This window comes from Megascapheus bottae, chromosome X (assembly GCF_031878675.1).
Source record: "Megascapheus bottae isolate mThoBot1 chromosome X, mThoBot2.hap1, whole genome shotgun sequence".
Taxonomy (NCBI): domain Eukaryota; kingdom Metazoa; phylum Chordata; class Mammalia; order Rodentia; family Geomyidae; genus Megascapheus; species Megascapheus bottae.
The window spans coordinates 17,070,709-17,094,785 of record NC_143547.1 but is presented as its reverse complement, the minus strand read 5'-3'; the positions used below and the strand labels follow the sequence as shown (position 1 = coordinate 17,094,785).

Here is a 24,077-nt window from a genome sequence, read left to right as displayed (position 1 = left end):
TTTTCTGCAAATTTGAGAGATAATTTTTAAATATAAGCATTAATAAAATTTAAATTATATGAACTTACATTAAATAAATCACAGTGTATATCTATTTTTGTAATAGATGCACAAAGGCATACCAAAGTCCTTTCGTGGATTTCACTATTATATGTGGTTTTGATATTTGTATAGTTGAATGGCTATATAATGATGTACTCCACATTTAGGAATATGATGTAGATAGCTTGAAGTTAAACATAATGAGAGTATTCAAATGAGTCCCTGCTACTAAGAGAGTTGATTGTTCTATTTACCATTATGTTAATATTGTGACTTCCCTTATCCATAAAATCTTAAGTAAGTATATAGCATCCCAGAATTTGTTCCTTAGATTTTCATAGTGTTGTTTACCAGTTTGTAGTAGCATTATGAATCCAGTTCTGGAGTAGTTATCTTGACTCAGTGTTTTTCCAAGTAATTCTTCCCAAAATATCATCTGCAGAAGGACTTTTGGGTTATTTTCATAATTCAATCATAAAATGACACAAAGATTTTATGAGTTAAAAATTATTTTCATAATAGACCCAAGATCATATAATTATACCTCATATTAAACTAAACCCTTTATAATATACATAGTCTTTCTTATCTTTTATTAAATGCAAAATTGTCATTAAATAATTTAATTAGTTGAATTCAAATATTTAAAATCCTTTTAGGCAATCAAAAGTGCACAAACTGCTTCCAACTGGAAGACAATTTTGGAGACTTCTTTTTCTCCTTCTCCTTCTCCTTCTTCCTCCTCCTCCTTCTCCTTCTCCTTCTTCCTCCTCCTCCTCCTCCCCCTCCTCCCCCTCCTCCCCCTCCTCCTCCTCCTCCTCCCCCTCCTCCCCCTCCTCCTCCTCCTCCTCCTCCTCCTCCTCCTCCTCCTCCTTCTTCTTCTTCTTCTTCTTCTTCTTCTTCTTCTTCTTCTTCTTCTTCTTCTTCTTCTTCATTTCAAAGGCATCATCCCAATCCATTCCATCCAAATAATTATTTAAAGTGAGTTAACCAAACCCAACAAGGTATATAACCATGCTGAGAAACTGGTTTAGTTGAAACATACTGAGAAACTGATTTAATCATAATATTTTATGGCATGTTATAGGGTATATGAATGAATTCTTTACTTTCACGACTTTGGAAAAACTACCAAAAGTTGTACATGCAAAATTCTTGTCATAGTCTTTTTATGTAATTTTTGTTACAATGATAATGCAAATTTTCTTCCAGGACACCTATCTTTTATATGGTGTATTGCTAGTCAGGATACTGGTTAATTACACTAAAATTTTGGATGAGGAATCCCTATAATACCTCAGAGGGCCCATAGTAACTAGAGCAATATATCTAAGTGCAGTCATCAAGGATTTTTCCTTGGAATTCAGGATAGAATGATGTATGATGTTAGGAAAGTATGTTTTTTATGTATTTTTATTGTAATTAATAGAAGGGTAACATATTAACCAGATAGAAGGTATATTACTTCACACATATTGATACCCTTTCTCATATCATGGTCCCCATTTCCCTCCTCCCCTCACCCCACTCATCTTGGTTTCCCCCCTTCCCTATCCTATTTCAAATAACCAATAAAGCATATATAAAATATATCAGATACAAGGTGAAATATTGTAACAATATGAGATAACCAAGGGACAGCAAAAGAGATGAGAAATAACATAGTACATTAAGAACATCAATCACTCATTATATGGCTTTTGTTTCTATATCCTGGAGGTCCTTACATTTAGCGTCATACTATATGGCCTTATGTATCTAGATTTTGTTCTATTGTGAATCTCTGCTAGGAGAGCCCAAGTTTTCTACTGATTATGAAAAATGAGGGAAACCATTGAGCCTAAGTTCCTTTGAGTCTGGCTTATTTCACTTAATATGATTTTTTCTAAGTCTTTCCATTTCCTTACAAATGGGGCAATATCCTTCTTTCTGACAGCAGCATAGAATTCCATTGTGTACACATACCACATTTTGTTGATCCACTCATCAACTGAGGGGCATCTGGGTAGGTTCCATATCTTTGCTATGGTAAATAGTGCTGCAATGAACATCATTGTGCTAGTGGCTTTAGTATGTCCTTGTTTCTGGACAATTTGGTAAATGCCAAGGAGTGGGATTGCTGAGTCATAGGAAAGCTCTATGTTTAGTCATTGAGGAACTGCCATACTGCTTTCCGTAGTGGTTGAACGAGTTAACATTCCCACCAACAGTGTAGTATTTGTCTCTTCTGGCCACATCCTGTCACCATCTGTTATTATTAGATTTCTTGATCATGGCCATTCTAATTGGAGTGAGATGGAATCTCAAAATTGTTTTGATTTTCATTTCATTTATGGACAGAGATGTCAAGCATTTCTTCATTCATCTATAGGCCATTCTTGCTCCCTTTTCGAAGAAGTCTCTAAGTCTTTAGCCCATCTTTTAATGGGATGGTTGTTTCTTTGTAGCTTTGTTTTGGAGAGATTCAATTTTTTTAGTGGTAGATATATTTTAGATATGAGGCCTTAGTTGTATGCCTAGTGAAGATCTTCTCCCACTTTGTGTACTTTCTATTTAACTTGCTAACTATGTCCTTTGCCATACAGAAGCTCTGCAGTGTAATGCAAACCTATTTGTCCAAAGTTTCTTTAATTTGTTATGTTTCTGGGTCTTTATGAAGAAAATTTTGACCTGTGCCAAGGAGACCTAGTATATCACCTGTGCCAAAGAGACGTAGTGTATCTCCTATTCTTGTATAGTTTTCAGGGTACCTGCCTTTACCTGGAGGTCTTTGATCCATTTGGAGTTAATCCTGGTGCAGGGTAACACAAAAGGATTCAACTTTAGTTTTCTGCAGGTGATTAAACAGTTCTGCCAGCACCACTTGTTGAAGAGGCTGTCTTTCTTCTATTCTTGTTTTGCTCTCTTATCAAAGATTACATGGCCATAGGTCTGTGGGTTGATTTTTGTGTCTTCAGTTCTATTCCATTGGTCTTCAGACCTGTTCTTGTACCAGTACCAAGGTGTTTGGTCACTATAGTTCTGTAATAGAGTCTATGAAATTCCTCCTGTGTTGTTCTTTCTGCTAAAAATTGTTTGGGGTGTTTTATTAGTCCATATGAAATTTGGATTGCTTCTTCAAATTCCTTAAAGAATGACATTGAGATATTGATGGAAAGCAACTACGTTTGCAATAGCCTCAAAAAAATTAAATACTTAGCTACTAACAAAGAATGGTAAGGACCTTTGTGATGAAAACTTTAAAAACATGAAAAAGGAAATTAAAACAGAACTGAGGAAATGGAAAAACATCCCGTGCTCCTGGAGTGGAAGAATTAACATCGTGAAAATGGAAATCTTGTCAATGGTTATCTAAAAATTCAATATAAATTACCTTTACTCCTCTCTATCCCAAATTGTTGCAAGTTTTACACTAAAAATATCTTTTTTAATATATTTTTATTGTAATTGATAAAAGGGTTACATGATATTTGCCATATAGAAGGTGCATTAATTCACATACATTGATACCCTTTCACATGTCTTGGTACCCATCACCCTCCCCCCCAACTGCCACCCCCCACCCCCATCTTGGTTTTCCCCCCTTCCCTATCAAATTTCAAATAACCAAATACAAATAAATTCAATATATCAGATAACAAAGTGAGATATTCTAACAATATGAGATACTCAAGGGACAGCAAAGGAGATGAGAGATAACATAGTACATTAAGGACAACAATCATTCATTATACGGCTTTTGTTTCAGTATCCTGGAGTTCCTTTCAATTAGCTTCATACTATATGGCCTTATGTATCAAGGTTTTGCTCTATTGCAGATATCTGCTAGTAGAGCCCAAGGTTTCTACTGATTATAACAAATGAGGGAAGCCATTGAGCCTAAGTTCCTTTGAGTCTGGCTTACTTCACTTAATAGGATTTTTTCTAAGTCTTTCCATTTCCTAACAAATGGGTCGATGTTGTTTTTTCTGATAGCAGCATAGAATTCCATTGTGTACAAATACCACAACTTGTTGATCCACTCATCAACTGAGGGACATCTAGGTTGGTTCCATATCTTTGCTATGGTGAATGATGCTGTAATGAACATTGTTGTGCTAGTGGATTTAGTATGCCCTAGATTCTGGATGGTTGGGTAAATGCCAAGTTACACTAAAAATATCTTAAATGCAGTCACAAAGTGACAGAGAAAGTAGGATAAGGAACATCTTCAAAGAACTATCAAGTTTATTCCAAGGTTATTTCTTGTTAGGGAAGTGAGCTACACTTGGAACAAAAGGAAACCAATGAGAAAGGTATATTATGAACCCTGTCAGCACTTTGAGTATCTATCTAAAGCTGGATCATGATCAGAAATCTCTGGGGTGTGTGAGGCATGCATGTCACATATAGCCAAATGAGGGCACCAAGGAACTTGGGTTATTACACATTAATGCCCACAATTTTGGTTGAGGAGTATTTGGTGGAGTACTAATTCTGGAGCAATGTTTCCGTATCCATAGATGTAGGCAAAGAAGAACTTGGTAGCCAGTGGGAGTTTTCAAAAGAATTCAAGTTCACAGTATTTGGAGCTGTGTCAATGAATTGGAAAAGGAAAGGCAAGGGGATCTACTCAGAGCAATTAGCATCTGCTACAACTTCACTATTTACTTTCCTGTGTAATTAGGTCAGAATATACAGAAGCCACATTTTGCGAGTCATGGTGGGTTCTATTCTCAAAGTCCAGCAGCCAGAAAACATTCAGTACAGTTAGGAAACAGACCAAAGACAACAGAAACAGCAGATACAATACCAAGAAGCCCATTCAACTTCCCCTGGAGAGCTGAATTTGGACACCATGGTGACTGGAGAACAGCCAGTAGACAGGCCAAAAGACCCAAACATGGAGACATGGCATGGCATGGCGCAATGGTGCCTAAGGTGTTCCAGGCTTAAATAGACTCAGGGCTGGGGACATGGTTATAAGAAGTTCCCTGTCTCAGGTACTGGACTGACAGGACTAGTAACTTATCAGTCAAGTGCCTGTTTCCAGGGATACAGGGAAACTTGTCAGCTGGTGTGGGGTGGGGGGTGCTTCACCTTCCCCCAGACCTTCAATCCCCATATGAAAAGCTTTCCTGAGGCTAGCAAATCCCTTACCTGCATTTAATGAATAGCCTTTCCCACCTCCAGGCCTTTTCAGCACTGGGTGGATGCCACCCCCACCTCCTGGTAAGGTGCCAAGATGTCTGAGAAGCCAATAGCCCCCAGCACCTGGCCAGGTGCTAGTATGGCTGTGACTCAGTTACCTAATTTCACATTAAGATAGTTAATACAAACCTTAAACTCTGAGTTTCTCATCAGTGGACTTTTCTTTTTAAAGTTAACACATTATTAGATCCACTACTCGGTAATTAATGACGGTGATTAAATAAATGAATAAATGATTAAAATGTGTGAATGCTATATACTTCATACAAATCTAAGAAGTAATGCTGCTGGGCTTAGATTATTGGTGGTTGTATTTCTTAGACACCATTTTTTCATATTCATGTTTTTCTTTACATTTTTGAAATTTGGGTTCTCTTTATTCCTTTCAGTACAAGCTTTATTTACTTGCCTGAGAGCACAGCACATACTGATGTTAATCAAACTTTAGATGAAACACCTGATATGATAGAAAAGCAGCTACTCTAATTAAATAATAAAGTAACCCCTACAGGTTTAGGCATGTGCCTTCAGGTGCAGGAAAGAAAAAAATAATGAATATTGTAGTTTTATGGCAAGAACATTTCCCTAGTGCACTTGAGATTTAATAAGATGGAATATAAAGTAGCAAAAGTAAAGAGACTGTTTTTATGATGATATTTATTCATAAAGTAGTAAGGTATGATAAAAATTTTGTTTTTTTCTTCAAATTGCTTAAGTTGGGTAAGATTTCAGTTTAGTGAATTTAAAGTGAAGTTGACCTTATATCACTGTGTCAAAGCAAACTGCTGCCACATATCCATCAAGATTAAGAGTAGGCCATTTATATATACATAGACTTGTAGATTCATATTTAAGTTGGCATTATGTAAGTCATTTAACAAATTTGTTAAATATCCATTAAGTGAAATCTGAAATTAATTGCTGTCTCTCAATTACATAAAATATATGGTATACTCTGTCCCTCAATCTTATAGGTGAAACTCTCATCAAAAGAGCTCATATATACTCAGAATGGTTCTTCTTTTTTTAAAACTGCAGATCACCTCTCACAGCTTGGATTTTTTTTTTTTTTTGCCAGTCCTGGGCTTGAGCTCAGGGCCTGAGCACTGTCCTTGGACTTTCTCAAGGCTAGCACTCTACCACTTGAGCCTCAGCACCACTTCTGGCTTTTTTCTATGTATGTGGTACCGAGGAATTGAACCCGGGTCTTCATGCATGCTAGGCAAGCACTTTAACCACTAGGCCAAACTCCCGGCCCCAGCTTGGATTTTTATGCATTTTAATTCTAATAGAAATGTTACTCAAGTGAATTTCAGAACTAATTCACTGCTAATGTCATTTGGTACTACTTTTTCAGTCCGCATATTCCAAGGTTAATTTTAATAGCAAAATGAGATTTCTTTTTTTGGAAAATTTATTTTAGAATTGATAATTATAACAATATTATTAGGTTCCGATGCTGTGACCTTTAAAACCAGTTTCAATAAAATAATACTTTGTCAACATTAAGAAATACAATGGCTTGATATGTTCATTAATATGTAGCTTAAAACTGGATTTTTTTGTGCAACTCGTTAATTATAACTACCCGAGTAGAAAAGTTTTCTCATAGAATGAAATGGCCCCAGTACCCATACAAAATAGAGCTCAGTAAAAGGTTGCCTGTTTAAATTTTATGACCTTTATTTTATTTTTTAGCTTAGTTTTATTTGCATGGTATTTTTTTATGTCAAATACATTCTAAGGTCCAAGTGATCTAAATTTTTATTTCGATGTTTGACAAAATAAATGATGTTTTATATAAGGGTGATATTTTCTTAAAATTGTTCCTGTTAGATCCATTGTGATTTGTTACATCTGTGTATGGCTTTCTTCCATGTTTCCTTCTTTTCTCTTTCTTTTCCTTCAGTCCTTCCTTTTCTGTACTTGGGTGTGATCTCAGCCAGCCTTGTGCTTCCTAGGGAGGCATTCTACTACTTTAGTACCACCTAGAACTTTTTCCATTATTTTTCAAGTAATATCTGGAATTTTATGTCCAAGCAGAACTTGAAAAAGATCCTCCAATTTGCAATAATTGGAAAGACAGAAAGCTGGAAAGCTTATCACCATGCCTAGGTTTCTTTTTATTTATTGAGAAAGTTTTCCTAAACTTTTTGCAAGGGATGATCGGACATAATCCTGATTGGAAACTTCATGATATCTGGAATGACATGTGTGAGATATCATGCCCACTCAATATCTTTCTGTTTTTATTCTTACTCTAAATATTTGAAATTTATGTTTTAAAACACTTCAGGGAAGAAAATCAAAGAAAATCACTAATTTTACCATTTACCTTTAGCATCAAAATCAGTTCACCTTTAATGTTTTCAATAAAATGGTGTGTTGTACCATTCTCTTTTAGCAGAAAAAAATAAATGATATATCTTTACATTGGATTAAATACATTGTCCTTTCCTCGTTAAGAAAGCAACTAGAAAGGGCATGTGAAGACACATGTTTCTACTTACTGGAATAACTTGTTTTGACCATTTGCTATAGCATTAAAATCAATTTATATAGTGACTAGATGAATACATCTACCTGAACATAGCAAACAAATTTCATAGGCAAATAAGGAAAATGTACATCAGTTCCATATATTTTCATTCATATTGAAAATGTGCCATTGTAAAACTTCATAATATATAAATATTTACATGATGACTTAATAACAGTCTATAAATTTGACAATTTTGCTTATACTCACATTATGATTATTTCTGCCATTTATTCAGCATTGACTATATCTCAATAACCTTTGCTGTGTTATATTTATTCTTACAGTAACCTTAACAAGAAGACAGTGTGCCTGTTCCACAAAATAGAAATCTGAAGTCAGCAAATTTAAATTACTAGCTGAAATTTGTAAAGTACTATCAAGCAGATAGTTATAGAGTTCAAATTTACAGAACATGTTTCTAGTAAAAAGCAAAAATAATTACAAATTTATGAAAGTTATGTACACTAAAATTATTTTTTGGCTTAATAAATATGAATCTTCAAAATCAAACTTCATAGTATCTATTTGGTATCTGTAACATAAAGTATAATTGTGACCGCCCATATTTTTTGCCTTCACAAACTTAAATACAAATTTAGGAAAATAAGGAATTCCAATATAGTAGAGTAAATTATTTAAAACAAAAAATTTACTGATTATGACAAATCAGTCATAAATCTCCTAGCAGAGACTTAAAATAGAGTAAAACCTAGATACATAAGGCCATATAGTATGAAAGGACCTCCAGGATATAGAAACAAAACCCATATAATGAGTGATTGTTGTCCTTAATGTACTATGTTTTTTCTCATCTCTTTTGCTGTCCCTTGGTTATCTCATATTGTTTCAGTATTTTACCTTGTTATCTGATATTATGGTGTATATGCGTATTTGGTTTGAAATCGGATAGGGAAGGGGGGAAAACAAGATGAGGAGTCCAGGTGGGAGGAGGGAAATGGGGACCAAGACATGAGAAAGTGTATCAATGTATGTGAATTAATGCATCTTCTATCTGGTGAATATAATGTAACCCTTCTATTAATTACAATAAAAATATATGAAAAAATAAAAAAACAAAAAATTTAAACTAAAGCAAGAAAAGAGACCACTAGGCAAGATAAACAAGTTCTGGGGATCTACATGATTCCTATAGCTAATAATATTTATTATGCCCTTGAGATATAATGTTTTATAAGCTTTTCCATTCCATTATTAATGGTACAATATCATTCATTTGGATGGAAGCATAGAAGTCTGTTTCATATTTATATAGCATTTTCTTAAGCCATTTGTCCACCAAGGGCATCTGGCTTAATTCCATATCTTATCTATAAGAAATAATGCTACAATGAACATGGTTGTGCTGGTAGCTTCAGTGGGTGTGATTTGTTGTCAATCAGATAAATGCTCAGAAATTGAATTGCTGGGTTATAGGGAAGGTCTATGTTTAATTTTTGAGAATATCTGTTTTAAGAAGTGACATAACAAGTTTAATTTCTCTTTTGGCCATTTTCTTGCCAGCCTGTTTTATTGCTAGGTGTCTTGATAATAGCCATTAGATCTGGGATGAGGTAGAATGTCAATATTGTTTTTGTTGTTGTTTTTGCCAGTCCTGAGCTTGAACTTAGGGCCTGAGCACTGTCCTTGGACTTTCCTCAAGGCTAGAGCTTTACCACTTGAGCCTCAGCACCACTCCTGGCTTTTTTTTAATGTATGCATTACCAAGGAATCGAACCCGGGTCTTCGTGCATGCTAGGCAAGCACTCTACCACTAGGCCAAACTCCCAGCCCTCAGTATTGTTTTGATTTGCATTTCTCTTATGGTCTGAGATGTTGAGCATCTCTTTATGTGAATATTGGTCATTCTTATCTTTTGTGAAGTGTCTTTAAGGATTTAGCCCATTCATTAATTGGGTTGCTTTTTCCTTGAAAATTTGTTTTGGGGGGGTTTAGTTTTTTTATATTTAAGTATACTTTAGATATGAGGCCCTTGTGTGATGTATAGCTAATAAAGAGCATTTTACATTCTGTGAGTTTTCTTATTATCTTGGTAGCTTTGCTATGCAGAAAATCTTCATTTTGATGCAATTCCATTTATTCACTCTTTCCTTGATTTGTTGTGATTCTGGATTGTTAGGAAGTTTCACCCCATGCACAGGGCCCTGGTTTTCCCCCTAATCCGTCCTGTAGTATTTTCAGGATATCTGGCCATATATTGGGGTCTTTGATCGATTTGGTACTGATTGTGGTACATGGTGATATATAAAGATTTAGCTTCAGTTTTCTACATATATATAGCCAATTCTACTAGCATCATTTGTTGGAGAGAATGTCTTTCTTCCATCCTGTGTTTCTTGGCTACCTTATCAGATATTAAGTGGCTAAAGTTCTGTAGGTTCATTTCTGGGTCTTCTATTCCACTCCATTGGTGCTCAGGCCTATTCTCGTCCCAGTACCAAGTTGGTTTTTACAAAGCCAAAGTGGCTTTGTAATAGAGTTTGAAGTTGGGTATTGATATTCTTCCAGCACTGTTCTTCCTGCTAAGGATTGTTTTTGCAATTCAGGGTCTTCTTTTATTACATATGAACTTTTGGATTGCTTCCTTTATATCACTGAAGAATGTAGTTGGCATTTTGATAGTCATTACACTGAATTTGTAGATAGCTTTGGGAAATATTTCCAATTTCACATTGTTAAGCCTTCCAATCCAGGAGCATAGGGAGTTCTTCCATTTCCTTAAGTTTATTTTAATTTCCTCTTGCAGACTTTTAAAGTTTTCATCAGAGTTCTTTTGCCTAATTAGATAATTCCTAGGTATTTAGTTTATTTTGAGGCTAATACAAATGGAGTTGCTTTTGCGAATTCAGTCTTGCTCTTCTGATTTCCGTGTGTTAATTTTACACTCTACTACTTTGCTAACATTTTGCAACAGCTCAAGTTACTTAGGATAGGGATCCATAGTGTTCTTTAAATACAGGATCGTGTCATCTGCAAAGAAGGATAGATTTATTATATTTTCCTTATTTTGGATCCCCTCTGTATTTACCTCTTGCCTTATTGCTCTTGCGAGGAATTCCTTTACTATGCTGAAGACAAATGAATAGAATGAACATCCTTGTCTATTTCCTTACTTTTAGGGGAAATGGTTTTAATGTTTCCTCATTAAGTATAATGCTATATGTAGGTTTGTCGTATATAGCCTTTATATATTGAAAAATATTCCATAGATTCCTAGTTTCTCCAACAGTTTTTTTTTTTCATAAAGAGATGTTGAATCTTGTGAAATAAGTTTTTCTGCATCTTTTGAGATGATCATGTGGTTCTTGCCCTTGCTTGTGTTGATCTGCGGAATTACATGAATTGACTTGAATATATTGAGGTTCTTACAAGATCCTTTCTTATTTTTTCAGTTTGCTCTGGATAATTGTCTCCTCTTTCTCTAAAATATCTATATCCTTGATTTATGAATCTCTTTCTATATCATCCATTTTGCTGTCAAGACTTTAGTATTTCTCTGCCTTCTAGTTGCTAATTTTTTGTTTTCTATTTCTTTTTTTCTTTTTTGCTCTTTTCTTTCTTTTTTTGTGGGTCATGGGGCTTGATCTCAGCCCGGGTACTGTCCCCGTGTTCTTTAGCTCAATGCTTCTACTCTACCCCTGGGCCTGGGTGTTATCCCTGAGCTCTGCAGCTCAAGGCTACCACCCTAACCTTGCACCATGCCCCACTTCCCATTTTCTAGAGGTTAATTGAAGATAAGCTCAGGTCCTTTTGTGCCAGGGCTGGCTTTGAAACTTGTTTCTCAGATCTCAGCCTCCTGAGTAGCTAGGATTACAGGCATGAGCCCCACACCTGCCTTGTTTTCTATTTATTTATTGAAGTTTTGTTTTAGGTCTTGTGTGGACTTCTTCCTTGTTTGTCTGTGTCTTCTCGCATATCTTTAGCTGATTCATTTTTCATAGGTCTCCCTCTCCTCTTGGAATTAATTTAGCTTTGTATTTATGGACTCCATAAACTCCTTTAATAATCTTTGGTTAGTCCCGTAATACTCACAAACTGATTTGTGGAGGCTTTCTTTCTTCTCATTAAGCATATGTACTACCGGTGTATTTAAAGCATTTTGAGAACCATCTTACAGTTCCTTCACTTGTCTTCTCCATTATTACCTGGTAATTTTCTGTGAGAATTGAATCTTTTTCTTGTCATTTTTCTTGTGTTGCTATAACTTGCTCTACCCATTTAGAAACAAAAGCACTCAAATCTGAGACCACAACAGAATTGAGACTTCACAATATGAAGTCAAAAGCCTACACAGAGCCCTACAATTGCACAGATATTAAATCAGGGATTTTAAAAAATAAATAAGCTTTCTCCTATCTAAATACATTTTCACTTTTGTTTGGGGAGAAGTACTGTGATGAAGACAGGAGAAAAACTCTATATACATATATAGTTTTAGCCAGTCAGAAAGTCTGTTGTAAGGGTCAGGATAAACCAAAACAATAAAAAAGATAACTGGATGAGCCAACTAGCCAGAATCAAAATGGAAGCAAATACACAATCAAGGAAGCAGAAAAACATATGTTCCCATAGCTGAATAAAGAAAATAAATAAAAAGAGGAAAGAAAAGAAGGAAAAGACTTAAAAATCAAAAATTCGAACAGTCAAAAAAGAATAAGGTATGAACACATCTAAGAAACAGACTTAGCAAACACCATATACTATATTTAAGAATATACAAAATAACCCAAACCAAAAACCAGAAACAAAACAACAACATCAAGACATGAGAAAGGGTATCAATGTTTGTGAATAATGCACCTTCTATCTGGTAAATGTAATGTAACCCTTCTATTAATTACAATAAAATACATGAAAACAACAACAACAACAACAAAATGAGTTCTCCATTTGGGGCCCATCTGTCTCCAAATGTTCAATATGCAATAACTTAGTGTTGTCTGTTTTCTTTGCTACATCTGCAACTGTCCTTACAGCTAAAATCTATGTTGCACCAGGGGTTTGATTTCCTTATTTCTGATGTTTGTAAGTTGAGCTCTAACCTACTTAGGTGCAGGAGATGGGTTTATGTGATTCTAAAACCTTTGTGCTTTTAAATTGTTGGAGTGATGTACAGAGGGGTTACAGTTACATTCATCAGATAGTAGGTACAATTCTTTTTGAACATTTTTACCCCTATACTATCGTTGGGCTTTGTCAATGCCAGCACTGTACCACACGAACCTCAGTACCACTTCCAGTGTTCTTTCTATGTATGTGGTAATGAGGAATCGAACCCTAATTTTCATGCTTGCTAGGCAAGGACTATACGACTAGGGCAAATTTCTGGTTCTGAAACCTTCTTGATGAGGGGACATTTGGCTGTTAACTAGATTTTAGTTTCATTACAATTCTGAAATAGCTAAGTTTTAAAGGCCTGTCTATAGCTTATAAATCAAAGAGAAAAGATGAATTATTTAATCAGTGTGTTTAAGTGCTGAAAAAAAATGTTCTACCTTACAAGATTTGAGTCTCTGCAGCTGGCTTCTCAGCCTAGGTAACCAGTACTTGGCAGGATTTGGGAGAAGTGTCTCTTAGTTAACAGGTACGTGGTGGCTCATAACTACAACCTAGATTTTGTAGAGTGCTTGGTATGGTAGAAACTGCAGTATATGTGAAAACTGTAGTGATTTCAAATATTGAGGGGTGACTATCACCTGAGTTCCTACTTCACCCAACCTGGAATCACAATTAACTTTTAAGTCGTGTATGGTTCTTGTGTATGTGTGTTTTATTTTTCTTTTTTCTTTTATGCTAATGAGATATTAGAGAATTTTGATTTATAATTCCATGGTGACCAGCTGGTCATGTGCAGGAGTCTTGCTGCAATTTGGCTAGAATTCTGACCTTGTTCTTACTGGTGTGGTGTTTTCAGTTTCTTGGCCACAAGATATGGTGTTGCAACGATATGAAGTTTCAGGTTCCTTTGCCGTTTTCAAAAATTGTGCACCTTCTGCAAGTGTTTCTGGCCAAAAAATGACACTTGTGTGATGTGGGGGAAGGGATCCTCTTCAGATGCTGTTCTCTGTGGGGGTAGGGGAGAAGTCTTTTATGTGATCTTCATGGTTCCCAATGCTGCTTTGGACTATCCTTGATACAAATTGTCTCTGCGTCTGGCGAGTTAGACTGTGGACTTCCATTGCTGCTTTTTCCTGTGTGGGTTATTTAAATACTCCATTGAAGGTATCTTCAGGGCCCTATGTTCAGCTGCCATGTGTTATCACCGCAATGGGCAATTCTTCACTCTTTTCTATCTTCTCATGCAAGCAGATTATAATGTATTTTTGTGGGGCTAGATCTCTCGCAGGAGGTAAGCATGAACGACGCCCACTCGATACACACGCCCAGAGGACAAGCTTGAGCAGGTGTCATTTATTATTGCGCAAATCAGCTCTGGTTAATTTTGAGATAACCTTTTCATTTTCCAGGCCAAATTGGACTATAATTCTCCTGTCCTGGAGATTGCTGGGATAACAGGTACTTGTGATTACATATGTCTGGACTAGGAATACCTGTGATTTTCTTGATCTCTACCTCCCAAGTAGCTAATATTACACACATAAATCTGTCTATTACACATAATTTATATTCAAATTAAGTGAAATTCATTGTTCCTTGGAATACTTATTGTAGCCAATAAGATAGAGATAAAATTTAGAAGCTAATGTCTGTTATATCATATCTTTATTTGAACTATATACTATATGATATGTAAATTGAGATGGAATTGAAAGCTCACATTTAAATTTAATGATCCCTATAAAGAATACACACAGATACATGAAATTCTTAGAAAGCAGGTTAGCTTGAACTATTTTTGCAATTTAAACTTGTTAATTCAGACGCTGAATCCATTTCTACAATTGATTTCTTCAGATGATCCTAATATTAATGAAACACTGAAGCTCACTAATAGCAAACTATTTCTGCTACTTTGAATATTTTTACAGGTGGTTAATTGTGCCAAATCAAGACATTGAAATTGTATAATTTTTAGGTTAATATTAGCATAAACTCACATTGTGTTGTTTTTCTTTTTTTTCACTGGAAGCAGCACAGGAATAGTACAGTCTAAATATTTTCCCAACATTATAAAATTGTCAAATATCTCACCTCTTTACTGTCATTGGTCTCCTGTGTCTTTAGACTGTGGTGAAGATGCTTCTTCAAAGAAAGAGAAATGGAGATTAATAGAGTACTAGACAGCAGTTTCTTTTCCTATAAGCTAATTTAAATAATCAGATATCAAAGGGAAATGAAGTTATAGATGCCTGCCTATTTAATTAAGTACAGATTTATCACAGATGTATTTATAATGTCTCTCTAAATCACAATAGTATGGTGAACAAAGTCTAAACCCCTAATATATACTTAGGTCAAAAAAGGAGTGAGTTTTGTACAGTAGGGTTAAATGCTTCAAGACAAGAAAAAAAACACACTAGAACCAACATATTCATCATCATCCTTTTCATCTTCATCCTCATCCCTTCATCTTCCTCATCTTCTTTCTCTTCCTACTTTTTCTTGCTCTTTGCACTCTTCACAACCCCCCCCCCCACCTTTTTTTGCTGCATCAAGCTTTCCTTCAGCTCGGTAGGCAACAATCTCCTTTCCCATATTTTTCCTTCAGCTCAGCAGCTTCTTCTCATCAGGCTGCTTGTCATCTGCAGCAGTGTTGTTCCACGTCTCTCCCAGTTTTTTTTTTTTGTTTTTTTTTTTTTTTTTTTTTTTTTTTTTTTTAGCAACATCACCAATAGACAGGCCAGGATGCTCCCCTTTGATTTCAGGGCAATGTTCAGAACAAGAAGAAGGCCCAAACAGGCCTCTTGTGTGCATTTGGATCCTTGAATTTCTTTTTGGTTTCCCCTTTAGGAGGAATGTAGGTTTTCATTTCTTTTTCATAACGAGCCTTATCTGCCTTGGCCATGTCTTCAAATTTTCCTTTATCTTTAGCAGACATAGTCTTCTATCTCTCTGAGCACTTAGAAAACTCTGAAAAGTTGACGGAAGCATCTGGCTACTTCTTCTTGTGCTCCTCTCTGCAAGTTTGCAAAAACAATGCATATGATCACATTTTGCCTCCCAGCTTCTTAGGATCTCCTTTGTCCATGTTTAGTTTTTCCTCCATGAGGCATGGAGTTTCTCAGTGCCTGTCTGGGTCTCACTTTCCCCTGTGCTATCTCTTACAATAAATTTTTTAAAAAGAATCTTTACAAATAAATTTCTATTTGATAGGGAAAAATAAAGAGCATAATCAAAATATATACATATATTTGTATATATATTCTATTTGAGCTTCCATCATCATTCTCTATACTTCTAGGAAAATGAGTCCATAAAATATATATTGTAGAAATCATCTGGAAATACTTGCCCATTAAACAATAGCAAAATTTTAATATCATACATTAATAAATGATTTAGAGAGTTTTTTCAATATTTTGTAATAACCTAAAGGGCTCAGAGTCTGTCTGAATGTTACAAACATTTGCATAACTGTATCACAATTATTTATTTATCTACTTATGTATTATTTATTTATTGCTGTATAATTTTTGATCTCAGGGCCTGGTGTTTGTAGGCAACTAAGCCTCTTGAACTGTGTTTCAATATGTTTCCTCTAGCAGTTTTTCAAATAGTGTGTTGTAGTTTTGCTCAGTCTTACCTGGATTGTTAATTTCCTATTTTAAATCTCTTGTATAGATGAAATGGCAAACACTTACTACCATACCCATCTCAGTTGGTTTGAATATCTCCCTGTTTACACTGAGGCTACCCTGGAACTCTGATTCCTCCTCCTGCTCCTCCTCCTCCTCCTCCTCCTCCTCCTCCTCCTCCTCCACCTCCTCTTCCTCCTACTTTCTTTCTCCATCATCAGTCTTAGGGCTTGAACTCAGTTCCTGCATGCGGTCCTTGAGCTCTTTTGCTCAAAGGTAGTGCTCTACCACTTGGAGCCACAGGTCTCTTTTTGTTTTCGAGTGTTTAATTGGAGATGAGTTTTACAGGGACTTTTCTGCCATGCCGGAATAGCTCCTGAGTAGCTAGGATTAGAGGTGTGAGCACTGGCACCCAGTTTCATTATTATTTTTAAGGTAACACTCCTGAGTTCTTTGTTTTATGGTTAAGTTTTACCAAAACTATTTAACTCTGAAATACCAATTTAAAAACTTAAAAACATGATAACTAGTTCTTAAGTAATCACACATCCTCATATTAAGTTCTATAATTTTGGCTTATTGATGAAAGTCTATTATTATTATTACTTAAGATATTGAATTTCCAAATATATTTATATTAAAAAGCTTTTGTTTTTATTAAATAAGAATTTTCTGAAATCATATTCCTTTAATTTGAAAATGATTTAAAATTGACTTGGTTCTTAAAATTAATTACATATTTTGCGGTAAGATTATGATTGACATCAAATTGACAGATCATTAAAAGTTGCTACTAGTATGCATTATATTAAAACGTGAGCCTGGAGCAAATAGTTCATGCCTGTAATCCTAGTTACTTGATAGGCTGAGAATGGGAAGATCACAGTTCAAGTTCAACACAAACAGAAAATTTGTATGTCTCTTTCTCATTTCATAGCTAGGCACAATGGTATAGTGTGTGCCTGTCTTCTCAAGCTACACTGAAGGATTGAGTTTGTAGAATTATGGTGCCAAGTAAGGCAGGATAAAATAGTCCAAAGACTATCTCCAAGGAGGCAGGCACACTCCAGGCTGAAAGTGAGATCCTACTCAAAATTGAAATAGAAAGCAGAGCTAAAAGCATGGATCTGAAGTATTGTTCTAATCTAGCAAGCATGGTACTGTGAGTTCAAGCCCTTATTAATGTCCAAGCAAAAAATACTAAAATGTTATTGTACTTCAAGACTGAACTTTTGTGTTTTGCAAGATGAGAGGTAAGGCCAGGCGCAATGGCTCACGCCTGTAATACTAGTTGTTCAGGAGGCTGAGAGCTGAGGATCAAGTTTCAAAGAAAGCCTGGGCTTCAAAGAAGCTGAGAATCTTATCTCTGATTAACCTCTAGGAAACAGGAACTGGGTCTTTGCTCAAGGTTAGGGTGGTGGCCTTGAGCTGAAGAGCTCAAGGACAGCACCCAGGCTGAGTTCAACCCCCATGACTCACAAAAATGTGAGGGAAAGCAGATAATCTTGTTTTTGCTTTTTCTGATATAAAAAGCTAATAGGTAAATTGAGGCACCCAAGCCTTTAGGGTTCATTAGGAGAAGATACAGGGGTCTATGCAGATAACTTGTTATAGATATTCATGCATCAAATGTCATGACCAGTGCTTTGGATTTGGATTTTAAAGGTACATAAAACACATTCCATTCTGTATTAGGTATGCAGTGTGTTGAGAAAATCACCACTGAAATTGTAAATATAAATTTGAAAATGAAGCTATAGGATAGTAAATGTTTTTTTCCAAGGAGGGAAAATTTATTCTAAGGAAGGATAGAGTTAATTCTATTTCCAAGAAGGATAAATCTCACAGAAGAAAGATATATTATAAAGGCAGTACATTCTTTATATATAGCAAAAGGTGCAGAATGAAAGCAGGGTTTGGATTGTTATGGAAGATTTGAGATATTTGGTGTTTTGAGTATTGGGTACATGAAGTATTTTTTGAGTGTCTACATTGAGAGCAGAACAAAAGAAGGTCTGATAGTGTAGAAATAAGAGTGTTAAAAAAAACTGACAATAGGGAAGACTGATCATCCATGTGTAGAAGCAAATGGTATTAGCTTTGCAAAAGGTCATGTTAGTGGGGCTAGAGAAAAGAGAGCAAATTGTAAAAGGATCAATTCTGGTTTAGAATTAAAGGTAAATCAAGTTAAACATGGTGAGAAAGAAATGGAGGAATAAAAGATGACCTCAAGATTTCTGGCATAGAAAATTCTGACTAAATTTTAAAACTTAGCAAAGAAAATGAGACTGATGATGTATCATTTTTAGGTTAACACAGAATATGCAAAAGAAGATACAACATAAAAGCTGGATAAAGATTTTAGATAATTTTAGAATCAGGAGCTTTGTCATCATAAATCTGTAAATCAATGCTTGATGAGCTACTTTCCGTGTTCCCAATCTAACTTACCATATCGTTTTTTTGCCGGTCCTGTGCTTGAGCTCAGGGCCTGAGCACTGTCCTTGGGCTTTCTCAAGGCTAGAGCTCTACCACTTGAGCCTCAGCACCACTTCCAGCTTTTTTCTATGTATGTGATACCAAGGAATTGAACCCAAGTCTTTATACATGCTAGGCAAGCACTCTCCCACTGAGCCAAACCCATAGCCCCTCTATACACTTTTAAAAATGGAGTTTGTGTTATCATTTTTTTAAAGTCAGACACACAATTTGGTGACATTGAACTACAACAGGAGATTAGAATGATCAAAAGGTCTGTATGCCTCATGAAGCCTAAAATAATTGTTCTTGAGATCTATCTCCATAATTGTTTGCCAAGCCCTGCTGTGGACATCAGTTGGAACTTTGAGCGTGAATGAAATTCTGTAGATGATTTGTCAAGACAGAAATTCCAAGAGATTTCCTCAGAATTGCTAAGTGTTCCTTTTGAGAGAAATTATTCCTGATTCATTTAAACACAGAAAAGAGTCTCCATTGATCAGAAAAAGTTTATGTTAAGTGTTGATATGTATATAGCTCAAATAAATTCTAACTTTTCTATTGGTTCACGTGGCATGAAATGAAAAGTTGTGATGAGAGACAAGGGAAAAACCTGTGTCGATTTTAAAAATGAAAAAAAAAGGGAATAAAAGCATGAGTTTGAAACTCAAGTATTACAACCACAGTGAGAAACTGAAATCAAAGTACCACCCCAAATTTGTTTAAAGCCTGAGAGCCAGGCTCACAATCTAGTGAGGATTAGGGATCAATAAAATAAACAAGGTGTTACAAAATAAAATGACAATCCAGACTAGTAAAAAAATGCCAGAATTGGACATATTGAAAATAGTAAAACTGAATGCAAAAGCCATCATTTCATACCATGGTGTTTGTTTAGTTCATTGCCTTGTTGTACAAATATTTTAAATTATAAATTTTTTAACACTCACACCAAAACTACTGGAATGGGAAGATCAAAAGTAGAATACTATTCAGTGCACACATTTTAAGATTTTTAGTGTCTATTTTGTACTTACCTAAAAAATTAAAATAAAATTCTATTCTTAAAAATATATCTGGTGGAATTGCTGGGTCATAGGGGAGTTCTATGTTTAGCCTTTTGAGGCACTGCCATACTGCTTTCCATAGTGGTTAAATGAGTTTGCACTCCCACCAACAGTGTAGCAGTGATCCCTCCTGGCCACATCCCCTCCAGCATCTGTTATTATTCGTTTTCCTGATCCTGGCCATTCTAATTGGAGTGAGGTGGAATCTTAGAGTTGTTTTGATTTGCATTTCTTTTATGACCAGAGATGTTGAGCATTTCTTCATGTGTCTATAGGCCATTTTTGTTTCTTCTTCAGAGAAGACTCTCTTTAAGTCTTTGGCCCATTTTTTTAATGGGATGGTTGTTACTTTTAGTTTTGGAGTGATTCAATTTTTTGAGTTGTTGATATATTTTAGATATGAGGCCTTTGTCCGTTGTTTGGTTGGTGAAGATCTTCTCCCACTCTGTAGGCTTCCTATTTAATTTACTAGCTATGTCCTTTGCCATACAAAAGCTCTGCAGTTTAATGCAGTCCCACTTATCCAGCCTTTCTCTGATTTGTTGTGATTCTTGGTCCTTATTAAGAAAGTTTCGGCCGGGAGTTTGGCCTAGTGGTTAAAGTGCTTGCCTAGCATGCATGAAGACCCGGGTTTGATTCCTCGGTACCACATACATAGAAAAAAGCCGGAAGTGGTGCTGAGGCTCAAGTGGTAGAGCTCTAGCCTTGAGAAAGTCCAAGGACAGTGCTCAAGCCCTGAGCCCAAGCCCAGGACTGGCAAAAAAAAAAAAAAAAAGAAAGTTTCGACCAGCGCCAAGAAGGCCTAGTGTATCTCCTATTCCTTCTTGTAAAGTTTTCAGTGTGTCAGCTTTTACCTCCAGGTCTTTGATCCATTTGGAGTTAATTCTATTGGAGGGTGACAAAGAAGGATCCAACTTTAGTTTTCTGCAGGTGCTTAACCAGTTCTGCCAGCACAACTTGTTGAAGAGGCTATCTTTCTTCCATTCTATTTTTTTGGCTCCCTTGTCAAAGGGTTAGGTGGCCATAGGTCTGTGGTTTAATATCTGGGTCCTCAGTTCTATTCCATTGGTCTTCAGGCCTGTTCTTGTGCCAGTACCAAGCTGTTTTGATAATTATAGCCCTGTAATAGAGTCTAAAGTTTGGAACTGAAATTCCTCCAGACTTAGAAAAAAATCATATTAAGTGAAGTAAGCCAGACTCAAAGGAACTTAGGCTCAATGGTTTCCTTCATTTGTCATAACCAGTAGAAACCTTAGGCTCTACTAGCAGAGATCTGCAATAGGGCAAAATCTTGATATATAAGGCCATATAGTATGAAGCTAATTGAAAGGACCTCCAGGATACTGAAACAAAAGCCATATAATGAATGATTGTTGTCCTTAATGTACTATGTTATCTTTCATCTCCTTTGCTGTCTCTTGGGTATCTCATATTGTTACAGTATCTCACTTTGTTATCTGATATATTGAATTTGTTTGTATTTGGTTATTTGAAATTTGATAGGGAAGGGGGGAAAACCAAGACGGGGGTGGGTGGTGGTGGGGGGGGAGGGTGATGGGTACCAAGACATGTGAAAGGGTATCAATGTATGTGAATTAATGCACCTTCTATTTGGCAAATATCATGTAACCCTTTTATTAATTACAATAAAAAATTATAAAAAAAATATATGTGGGCCTGGAGTTTAGCCTAGTGGTAGAGTGCTTGCCTAGCGTGCACAAGGACCCGGGTTCAATTCCTTGGTACCACATACACAGAAAAAAGCCAGCAGTGGTGCTGTGGCTCAAGTGGTAGAGCTCTAGCCTTGAGAAAGTCCAAGGACAGTGCTCAGGCCCTGAGTTCATGTCCCAGGACTGGCAAAAAAAAAAAATATATATATATATATGTATATGGCAGGCACTCATTGCTCATGACTATAATCCTAGCTACTTAGTAGGCTGAGATCTAAGGATCACGTTTCAAAGCCAAACCGGGCACAAATGGTCATGAGACATTTATCTCCAGTTATCCACCAGAAAACCAGAAATGTTGCTGTGGCTCAAGTGGTAGAGTGCTATCCCTGAGCTAAAGAGTCAGGAACAGCAGTAGGCCCAGAGTTCAAGCCCCATAACTGACCAAAAAATTAAACATATATATCTGTACTCAGGTGCAGTGGCTCATGCCTGTAATCCTAGCTTCTCAGGAGGCTAAGATCTGAGGATCAAGGTTCAAAGCACAAAAGGACCTGAGACTCTTATCTCCAATTAAATGCTAGAAAATGTGAAGTGGGTCTTGGTTCAAGGGTAGGGCCGTAGCCTTGATCTGAATAGCCCAAGGACAGCGCCCAGGCTGAGTTCAAGCCCCATGATGACCCTCCTAATGTATATACACACACAAACACACACACACACACACACACACACACACACACACACACACACACACACATATGCTGTTTCAAACCATTCTATGGACTTCAATGAGAAAAAATGAGTTAGTAAGTTTTACAATCAAACAGACATTGATATGTTAATAAATGTGTATTTAAAGATTAAACAAATATTGGAAAGCATAAATCATAAGTAAAAATAATATGCTGAACTACATTGTTGATTAATTATTTTATACATTAAAAGACAACACTTATAGATGAGTGCTAAATTATGGGAGAATATATTTGAAATTCACATACCATAAGCCAAATAGGAAAACCCATAATTATGATGGATTTCTATAAATCTTCAAAGAAAGGGAAAATTGAGGGGCCAAGAGTGTGTCCTAGCGGTAGAGTGCTTGCCTAGCATGTACCAAGTCGTAGATTCAGTTCCTCAGTACCATATATGCAGAAAAAGCCAGGAGTGGTGCTGTGACTCATGTGGTAGAGCTCTAGCCTTAAGAAAGCTCAAGGACATGGGCCAGGAGTTTGGCCTAGTGGTAGAGTGCTTGCCTAGCATGCATGAAGACCTGGGTTCGATTCCTTGGTACCACATATGTAGCAAAAAGCCAGAAGTGGTGCTGTGGCTCAAGTGGTAGAGCCCTAGCCTTGAGAAAAAATCCAGAGACAGTGCTCAGGCCATGAGCCCAAGCCCAGGGCTGGCAAAAAAAAAAGAAAGCTCAAGAACAGTGCTCATGCCCAGCCCCAGGACTGGAAAAAAAAGAGCAAATTGAATTAAAACTTGTGGTAAGTCTTGAAGAATCAGAGGGGAACACACATAGATTTTCCTGCTTGTGAAATAAGTATTTTAGTCTGGATGGTGTCTATAAAATTATTACCTTATTTAAAACAAATAGTGTGTTTATACTTCATAGTAATGCTTTCCATTACTTTTGATATCTTCACAAAATGAGAAGTCCAAATGACCTGTAAACATAGTGCCATTAGAATTGAGCAATATACAAATCCAAAGTACAATGAAATAGCCCCATCTATCAACTGGAATGGTTACGATTTAGAATTCGGATATCAAATGGTTGGAATCTCTGTCATATCCTGTTTTAAGGAATTTACATATATTGATTAATTTGATCCTATCAGTCTTAGGAAGAAAAGGCTATTTTATAACCACTTTTTTGATATTTTTATTGTAATTAATAAAAGGGTTACATGATATTTGCCAGATAGAAGGTACATTAATTCACAAACATTGATACCCTTTCACATGTCTTGGTCCCCATTACACTCCCCCTCACCACCCCTTCTTGTTTTCCCCCCTTCTCTATCCAATTTCAAATAACCAAATACAAATATATCCGATATAGCAGATAACAAAGTGAGATACTGTAACAATATGAGATAACCAAGGGACAGCAAAAGAGCTGAGAGATAACATAGTACCTTTAGGACAACAATCATTCATTATATGGCTTTTGTTTCTATATCCTAGAGGTCCTTTCAATTAGTGTCATACTATATGGCCTTATATATCAAGGTTTTACTGTATTGCAAATCTCTGTTAGGAGAGCCCAAGGTTTCTACTGATTATGACAAATGAGGGAAACCATTGAGCCTAAGTTCCTTTGAGTCTGGCTTACTTAGTGATTACTTGTTTGATCACTGGCACATAG

General features: G+C 36.1%; 1 protein-coding gene and 1 pseudogene across 3 annotated transcripts in view; one reads left to right on the top strand and one right to left on the bottom strand.

The window, feature by feature from the left end:
- The window catches only part of Dmd (dystrophin), a 1,999,854-nt gene that overhangs the window by 849,419 nt on the left and 1,126,358 nt on the right, over nucleotides 1-24,077 (top strand). The window lies entirely within an intron of this gene.
- LOC150040525 (high mobility group protein B1 pseudogene) lies at nucleotides 15,248-15,998 on the bottom strand (annotated as a pseudogene).